This window comes from Eubalaena glacialis, chromosome 6 (genome assembly GCF_028564815.1).
Source record: "Eubalaena glacialis isolate mEubGla1 chromosome 6, mEubGla1.1.hap2.+ XY, whole genome shotgun sequence".
NCBI lineage: Eukaryota > Metazoa > Chordata > Mammalia > Artiodactyla > Balaenidae > Eubalaena > Eubalaena glacialis.
In genome coordinates, this window is record NC_083721.1 from 69,123,153 (window position 1) to 69,132,355 (window position 9,203).

Genomic DNA, 9,203 nt, shown 5'->3' on the forward strand with positions numbered 1-9,203 from the left:
TGTAAAATAGATAACTAGCGGGAAGCAGCCGCATAGCACAGGGAGATCAGCTCGGTGCTTTGTGACCACCTAGAGGGGTGGGATAGGGAGGGTGGGAGGGAGGGAGATGCAAGAGGGAAGAGATATGGCAACATATGTATATGTGTAACTGATTCACTTTGTTGTAAAGCAGAAGCTAGCACACCATTGTAAAGCAATTATACTTCAATAAAGATGTTTAAAAAAAAAAAAAAAAAAAAAAGGAGGGCATTAGCCATGTGTCTAAAGAGTTGGAGTAGGGAGTGGCTGGAGGGGAGATTCTAGTTACACGAGTGTTGGCACCAGGTGCTTTGGGATCTGCTATGGTCACAGGTAGCCACCCTCTAACTGCCTCAACAGTCCATGTGCATTTCTAACATGCAAACATCCACTGGAAGGGGCTACTGGCCCGTGAACTCCCCTTTCCCTCCACTGAGGCCTCCTCACCTTCTTCCTTCCTCTTCCTCTCACTGTCACAGCCCCTCCTGCAGGCCTGGCCCTGCTTAGATGTTAGTGACAGGACTGATGTGGGCTCCCTCAGTCCCAGCATCTTCCAACCCCTCCTCAGAGGCTGGCTCTGCAGTTTATTCAGATTTTCTATTTCTTCATGATTTACTCTTAGAAGATTGTATGATTCTAAGAATTTGTCCATTTCTTCTAGGTTGTCCAATTTGTTGCCATATGGCTGTTCATAATATTTTCTTTTAATCCTTTGTATTTCTGTGGTAGCCATTGTAATTTATCTGCTTTCATGTCTGATATTATTTACCTGAGCCTTTTCTCCTTTTTTTTTTTAGTGAGTCTAGCTAAAGGTTTGTCAATCTTGTTTATCTTTTCAGAGAACGAGCTCTTAGTTTCATTGATCTTCTCTGTTGTCTTTTTAGTCTCTACTTCATTTATTTCCACTCTGATCTTTATTATTTCCTTCTCCTGACTTTGGGCTTCATTTGGTCTTTTTCTAGTTACTTTAGGTGTAAGGTTAGATTGTTCAGTGAGATTTTTCTTGTTTCTTAAGATAGGCCTTTATTGCTATAAACTTCCCTCTTAGTACTGCTTTTGCTACATCCCATAGATTTTGGTTTTCATTTGTCTTCAGGTATTTTTTTATTTCTCCTTTGATTTCTTCATTGACCCAATAGTTATGGTTTTTTCCAGCTTTCTTCTTGTATTGATTTCTAGTTTCATACTGTTGTGGTCAAAAAGATGCTTGATATGATTTTAATCTTCTTAAATATGTTGAGATTTGTTTTGTGTCCGAATATACAGTCTATCCTTCAGAATGTTCCATATGCCCTTGAGAAGAATGTGTATTCTGTTGCATTTGCATGGAATGTTATGTAAAAATCTATTAAGTCCTTCTGGTCTAATGTTTCATTTCAGGTCACTATTTCTTTGTTGACTTTCTGTCTGGATGACTTATCCATTGATGTAAGTGATGTGTTAAAGTCCCTACTATTATTGTTCTGCTGTCAATTTCTCCCATTAAGTCTGTTAATTCTGCTTTATATATTTTGTGCTCCTATGTTCAGTGTATGTTTATTAATAACTGTTATGTCTTGATGAATTGTCCCCTTTATCATTATATAAGGTCCATCTTTGTCTCCTGTTACATTTTTTAGCTTGAAGTCTATTTTATCTGATGAGATATGGCTACAACTGCTTTCTTTTGGTTTCCAGTTGCTTGGAGTATCATCTTCTACCCCTTCGTTTTGAGCCTATGTTTGTTTTTAGAGCTGAGATGATTCTCCTGGAGGCAACATATAGTTGGGTCTTGTTTTTTAATCCACACAGCCACTCTGTCTCTTGGTTGTTGAATTCAATCCATTTATATTTAGGATGTTTATTGATAAATGAGGGCTTAGTACTGCCATTTTATCTTTTGTTGTCTGGTTGTTCTATATCTCCATTATTTCTTTTTCCTTATGTTTCTGCCATTTGGTTGATGGTTTTCTATGATTTTTTTTCTCTATTTCTTCTTTTTTTATGTTTTGCATCTCTACTCTAGATTTATGTTGTGTGGTTACAATGAGGTTTGTATAAAACATCTCATAGGTAAAGTAGTCCTTTTTCTGTGATAGCATCTTATCTTCATTTACCTATATGAGTTCTGTCCTTTTCCTTTTCCCTTTTTATTATTATTATTTGTTATTGTTGTCTCTCTCCCTTTTAAGGTTGTGATTTTGTTACCAAGTTGAAGTAGCTATAGTTATTTTTATTAATTTTTCCTCTTTAACCTGTGTGCTCTAATTAAGTGTTTAACAACCTATTCTGGATTGATGTGGTGATGTCACGCTCTCCTGGGCCAGGCCAAAGCCATGCCAGACAAAGGACAGACGTTCATGGCAAATAGGCCACTCTTCTCATTCTGTCCATGGGGCCCCTTGCCTCTCCTCCATGCCTGTCGGTGACGTGTGGAAGGCAGGGGTGCAGCATCCAGCTGGCGGTGCTGGGGTCCTCTGATGCAGCAGACACTGTTGCTTCACCTCCTCCCCGCGGGGGGGAGGGCCATCCTGCCTCTGCACTGCACTCCCATCAGTCAGCATGTGAACATGTCTCACCTGGCCCCCTGTGGTGCCCATGGAGCACTCCAGGTCTCCCCTCAGGTGCCCGAGGCTGAGCGATGAGTCGTTTCCCTTTCCCAGCTAGCCCCTCGGGTCTCCACTGCAGTGGTGTGTCCTGTGAGCAGCTCCCTTGGGGGATGGAGACAGAAAGGGAGGCACACCTGTCCCCCTTGCAGGGCCAGTTGCTGCCTCCTCATGGTCATCCCCACTCCATGGGGTGGGGGTGGGGGGACTGGTAAGTGATCACCAGAGAGGTCGCCAAAGAATATGGGGCTGGGTGTGGTGGGAGAAACTCCTAGAGATCTGAGTCCACGCTGCTGTGTCCCATCATCTCTGCATAGTGCGGCAAACACTGGTTTACCAAACCTTTGTTTTTCCATCTCCCGGTGAGTGACCTTCCTCCCCTTTGAAGTCCCAAACCACTACCCTCCACACCCTCTTTGGTCTTTAGGAGCCAAAGGTGTTTTTCAAAGGAGGGCTTTGGCCATTCTGGCAAGTGACTCTGTTCTCCCATCAGGGTTTCTCCCGTGGACGCATGTGTAGGGGAGCAGAATTTGCCACCCTCACCTATGTCTCTTTGGCATATTGCTTGAAGCTGGTTATTTCCTGAGTTGTGGAAAGGGCTCTGGAAACCAAGTAGGAGTTGTCCTTTCATAAGGAAATTTTCCATTTGTAAGGGTGACTCCCTCTCAGGACCTGGAAGAGGAGGATCACCCATTCTCTAAAAACTCTTATCGAGGACAAGGATGGCCAGAGAGGGGAAGGCACGGACTTAAATGTGCATCACGATCACCCTTGTCCACTGTGTTTTCCCTGGTCACCTCCCCAGATTGACTGTCTCCACCCTTGACATCCTCGTTTGTCTTTAGCTGAGAATGGTATTGAAGATGAGGGCTTCAGCCACTTTGACGAGTGAGTCAGTTTTCCTGGGACTCTCTCACGTGTTATTCAGCTTTGACTTTCTCCTGTTCATCTGTTGTCTCATGTCAATTTAATTCTTAGATCAGCCAGAAGAACCTAGAAAAGCAGAGGAAAAGCTCTTCCTCCCTGACAACACTATCGATACACTTGTCACTATGAGATACACTTGTCAAAACCTATAGAATGGGGACTTCCCTGGTGGTGCAGTGGTTAAGAATCCACCTGCCAATGCAGGGGACACGGGTTCGAGCCCTGGGCCGGGAAGATCCCACGTGCCGCGGAGCAACTAAGCCCGTGCGCCACAACTACTGAGCCTGTGCTCTAGAGCCCACGAGCCACAACTACTGAGCCCGCGTGCCACAACTGAAACCTGTGTGCCTAGAGCCCGTGCTCCGCAACAAGAGAAGCTACTGCAATGAGAAGCCAGCACAGCGCAACGAAGAGTAGCCCCCGCTCGCCACAACTAGAGAAAAGCCTGCATGCAGCAACGAAGACCGAATGCAGCCAAAAATAAATAAATTTTTTAAAAAATTCTTTAAAAATAAAAACAAACCTACAGAATGTACAACACCAGGAATGACCCCTAGGGTAAACTCTGGACTCTGGGTGATCATGAGGTGTCCACGTAGGTTCATCCATTGTGACCAAACGTTGCTCTGGTGCAGGATGTTCATAGGAGAGTTGAAGAGTGCCAGGCTCTGAGTGCCTGGAGGGCATGGGGCAGGCAGGGAGGAGCAGGGGACATAAGGGAACTCTCTGTCCTCTCTGCTCAATTTTGCTCTGAACCCTAATCTGCTCTAAAATATAATTCAGCCTATTTGAATACAAACAAACAAGAAAAAAAAAACTATTCTGATATAGAGTTGTGATTTTCTGATTCTGTCTATTTACTACTTTACTCAAAGTTTTGTGTACCTTTGCCTTTTTGTTTCAGGTAGAAGAGTTCCTTTCAATATTTCTTGTAAGGCAGGTCTAATGGTGATGAACGCTCTTGGCTTTTGTTTGTCTAGGAAAGCCTTTATTTCTCCTTCATATCTGCATATTCTTGGCTGACAGTTTTTATCTTTCAATATTTGAGTATATCATTCCATGCTCTCCTGTCAGGTAAAGTTTCTGCTGAGAAATCTGCTGATTGACTAATGGAGTTTCCTTTGTAGGTTACCATCCTTCTTTCCCTGGCTACCTTTAAAATTCCATCTTCATCATTCAATTTTGACAGTTTGAATATAATGTGTCTTGGAGGAGGTCTTTTTGCACTGAGGTAATTAGATGTTCTCTTAGCTTAATTGACTTGTATCTATATATCCAGTTCCTTCCCCAGGCTTGGGAAGTTCGCAGCTATTATTTCCTTAAATAAACTTAAATAAACTCTCTGTTCCCTTTTCCCTCTCTTCTCCTTCTGGGATATCCATTATCCTAATACTGCCCTTCCTAATAGAGTCAAACAATTCTCATAGAATTTCCTAGTTCTCTCCCCATTTACCTGTATCATTTGTACATGTCTATCTTCCTGATCACTCTTTCTCTCTTCCATGTGGTCTGCTCTATTTCCAATGCTTCCTGATGCATTCTTCCTCTAATTTATTGAGTTCTTAAGCTCCAGAATTTCTGTTTGGTCCTTTTTAGAATTTCAATCTCTTTGGTAAAATACTCCTTCTGTTCATTAAATTTATTCCTGAGCTCATTGAACTGCCTTTCTGAGTTTTCCTGTAGCTCGTTGAGTTTCTTCATGACAGCTGTTTTGAATTCTCGATCAGTTAGGTTGCAATATTCCATGGCTTTTTGGTTTCTGGAGAATTGTCCATTTCTTTTTTTTTTTTTTTTAATTTATTTATTTATTTATTTATTTTTGGCTGTGTTGGGTCTTCGTTTCTGTGCGAGGGCTTTCTCTAGTTGTGGCGAGCGGGGGCCACTCTTCATCGCGGTGCGCGGGCCTTTCATTATCGTGGCCCCTCCCGTTGCGGGGCACAGGCTCCAGACGCGCAGGCTCAGCAGTTGTGGCTCACGGGCCCAGTTGCTCCGCGGCATGTGGGATCTTCCCAGACCAGGGCTCGAACCCGTGACCCCTGCATTGGCAGGCAGACTCTCAACCACTGCGCCACCAGGGAAGCCCCTGTCCATTTCTTTTTGTGATACCGTCTTACCATGGTTTTTCACGGTGCTTGATGAGTTTTCCTCTGCCAGTGCATTTGAAGTGGCAAACACCTTTCTTCTTTAGGTAAAGCTTTTTTTTTTTTACTTGATTCTAAACAATTCACCAGATTAGTAATTAGGAGCCTTTCTTTTGTTTTTCAATAGGTGGAACTATAACACATTTCTGGTTTCTCTTAACTGAGCTGCCTCTCATTATATTGGGTTGGCCAAAAAGTTCGTTTGGGTTTTTCCAGAACACCTTATGGAAAAACCCAAACGAATTTTTTGGCCAACCCAATACTTGAGAATTGGCACTTTCCACTCTCACTGCCTCTGCCAAAGATGTCACCACGTACCCTCATTATAGCTGCTTGTGCCTCCAGGTTTTCTGGTGCCTTGCTGCTTTTGGTGTCACTGATGTCACTGGTGTCACCACCTGGACTCCAGGATGGCTGGCGCCTCCACCTTGTCTGGGGTTTCCTGGGTTGCAGGCTTCACCATCGCAGGGGGACAGGGGGTAGGGGGAGCCAGGGTCACAGGCACTTTTGGGGTTGTTAGGTTCATGGGTGTCACTGCTGCAGGCAGGGATCTGGATTTGCAGGCACCTCCATGGCTGGAGGGACAGGATTACAGGCCCCACTGCTGCTGCAGCCCAGCTCCCTGTGGCTGTGTGCACTGCTGGGGTTGGGAGGCCACAGGCATGTGTGCCACCTCCCCAGCTGCTACTGGCTTTTCTGGGGCAGCAGGCTCAGCTGTTGCAGCCAGGGATCCAGGATCACAGTCACTGCCTCCTCTGTTCCCACAGTTCAGCCTCCTCTATGTATTTCAGTCCACCCACTTGTAAATGTACAGATATATGGAACTTTCTGGCATCCTGTTGTGCTGGAAAGAGGAATCTTTGTTGAGTTATGGATGTTTTACCGGTTGGAAATTGAAGCAGAGAGACAAAGGGAGCATCTCATGTGACCATGAGGCTGGATAATCTCTACAATTTTTTAAATCTATTCATCTGGGTCATTTTAGTTTTGAGCTATCATGAACAATGCAGCTATGAACATTTGTACACAAGTCTTTGTTTTCACCCCTGTTAGGTAAATACCTAGGAGTGGAAATGATGGGGTGTATAGTAAGTGATGTAGCCATACATTCACCCCAGCCATGGGTGGAAGCACAGTTAGCTGGGGAAGTCCAAAGCCCCAGGCCTGTACCAAAATCTGGAGATAAGCCCAAATTCTCAATATCTTCACGAGTTAAGAGTCATAAGCCAAGAGCAAAATAAGACCTCGTCTGGGGACTATGCACCCCATATGACCCAGTACAGGCAACCACCCACAACCCAGCCCCCCACAAGGGACATCTCCCATAAAAGATAATTCCTGTGGAAGATGAACTCACAGACAAGAAATATAGGGCATGTGAGAATGTCAAGCTCTATAAACATAGCCTGAATAATTGATACCCCCCAAAAATCCAATAATACAACCTTAAAGGTACTTAAAAATAAATGTGTATTAATCTAAAGATGGCGGCTTCGGCAGCGAAGAGTGCTACGACGCTGCCAACGAACATCCGCTGGCCATTGCGTATCTTAGAAAAATTCCCTGGACTGCGGCCACGAGTGAGCTGGGAGAACACTTTGCACAATTTGGCCATGTAGGAAAGTGCACCGTACCTTTTGACAAAGAGACTGGCTTTCACAGAGGTATGGGTTGGATCCAGTTTTCTTCAGAAGAGCTTCACAATGCACTACAGCAGGAAAATCATGTTATTGATGGAGTAAAGCACCATGTTCAAACTCAAAAACCCAAAGCTTTACAAGGGGATCAAACATCTGATGAAGAGAAAGAGTTTTGAGACCATCACTGCGTATAAACAAAGTAAACAAAACTTAAAAAAATAAATAAATGTGTGTTTAATTAATTAAATAATTAACACAGAGATATTAACTGTTGAGCTTTTCTTTTCTGCAGTTCCTTGTATGTGACTCTTACCCAGTCAGTCAGAGGTATCCACACTACCTTGAAAATAACTAGGATATATAGTAGGATAAAAGCAACATTTGCTTTGGGGCAGTTTTTGTTTCTAAAAGTAATTATTGAGAATCAAGAGGGAATATCTGAGAGTAACAGAGCATAAACACTAGAAAGAGAACAGAAGATATGCTGCTTTCCCCATGGCTGACCACTGGGGAGATTAGATAAGGATCACCTTGACTAGTTGGTGAACAGAGAGGTAAAAATAGGCTGTGACCTTGAAAAACATTTCGAGTCCTGGATATGAGGGGACCTGACTTGAGAAGGTCAGAGAAAGATGTCAAGGATTATGTGTGGCCAGAGCTGAGCCAAAGTCTTAAGATGACTTGTGGCCTCTTGAGTGAGCACCATATCCACATTTGCTATTTTTCTCAATACATAGATAAAGGCATTCCAGGGACTTCCCTGGTGGCACAGTGGTTAAGAATCCACCTGCCAATGCAGGGAACACTCTTATATTGGAGACTCTTTTGTTCCTTTTGAACATTTTTATCATGTGTATGTGTTACACATTCCAAAAATTGAATAAAATAATACAAATAAATATTCACACAAAACAAGTTTTTCTTCTAGATAATTTGCCTGCAAAAGCCCTCACACATGTACAAAAGGAAAAAAAAATGCCTCTTGTTTATAAGGGTAAAAAACTGGAAACAACCAAAGTCTTCATCAATAGGGGAATAAGTATGTAAAATATGGAATAGTATATAGCACTCAGAGGGAATGGATAAACGGTAGATAGATAAATAGATAGAGATAAGTAGATCGACAAATAGATCTATCACAGAATAACACTTAAAGGAAATGAACTAGATTGATCTCTCTGTGTATCAACATGGAATGACTGAAAAATATATTGAGTAGAAAAAAAGCATAATATAGAGTACATGTTTAGCATAAAATTTAAGTAGATTTTTAAAAACACACTAAATAAAAGTATAAAAAATGGGCTAGAAGGATACCAAACTCACAATGTAGCTTACAAGTGTGGAGGGCAAGATTGGGGGTTGGGGAGTGGGGAACTTGTGATATCAATAGTTTATTTCTTGAAAACAACTACCAAAAAAAAAAAAAAAAAGGGAAACAAACATGACCAAATGTTAAAAGTTTTAATTTTGGATGATAGGAATATAGGTATTTATTGTTTTATCCTTTGTGTTTTTCTGTATTTTAAGCAGTTCTAGAAATGTAAATAAAAGTAAAATACAAACATCCAGCCAAGGTTCTCCAGATAGATCTTTTACTTTCTTTATAAAGTCAAGTCCACTTTAAACAATCAGCCTTGACATTATTAAAAAAATATTCCTTTAAAAAATAAAGTTTTTGTTAGAAGTTAAACATTGGGAAACTCTCTGGTTGTGGTTTCGGATTTCATACTTCAGATGCAACAGGACGGAACCAAGCTCAACAAGAACGCAGGGAAGTTTGACTCTTGTTCCAGCACGACGCCTTGTACACACCCATTTGTTCCTCCACAGCCCCTCCTTCTTGCCAGTTTCTGTTAGCATATTCTGCTGAGGAAGCAAGAAGACTTACT

The 9,203-nt window shown here is 42.4% G+C and overlaps 1 pseudogene; it reads left to right on the forward strand.

Moving 5' to 3' along the window:
* Positions 1-7,155: 7,155 nt before the first annotated feature.
* LOC133093364 (SRA stem-loop-interacting RNA-binding protein, mitochondrial-like) lies at positions 7,156-7,487 on the forward strand (annotated as a pseudogene).
* The last annotated feature ends 1,716 nt before the right edge of the window (positions 7,488-9,203 follow it).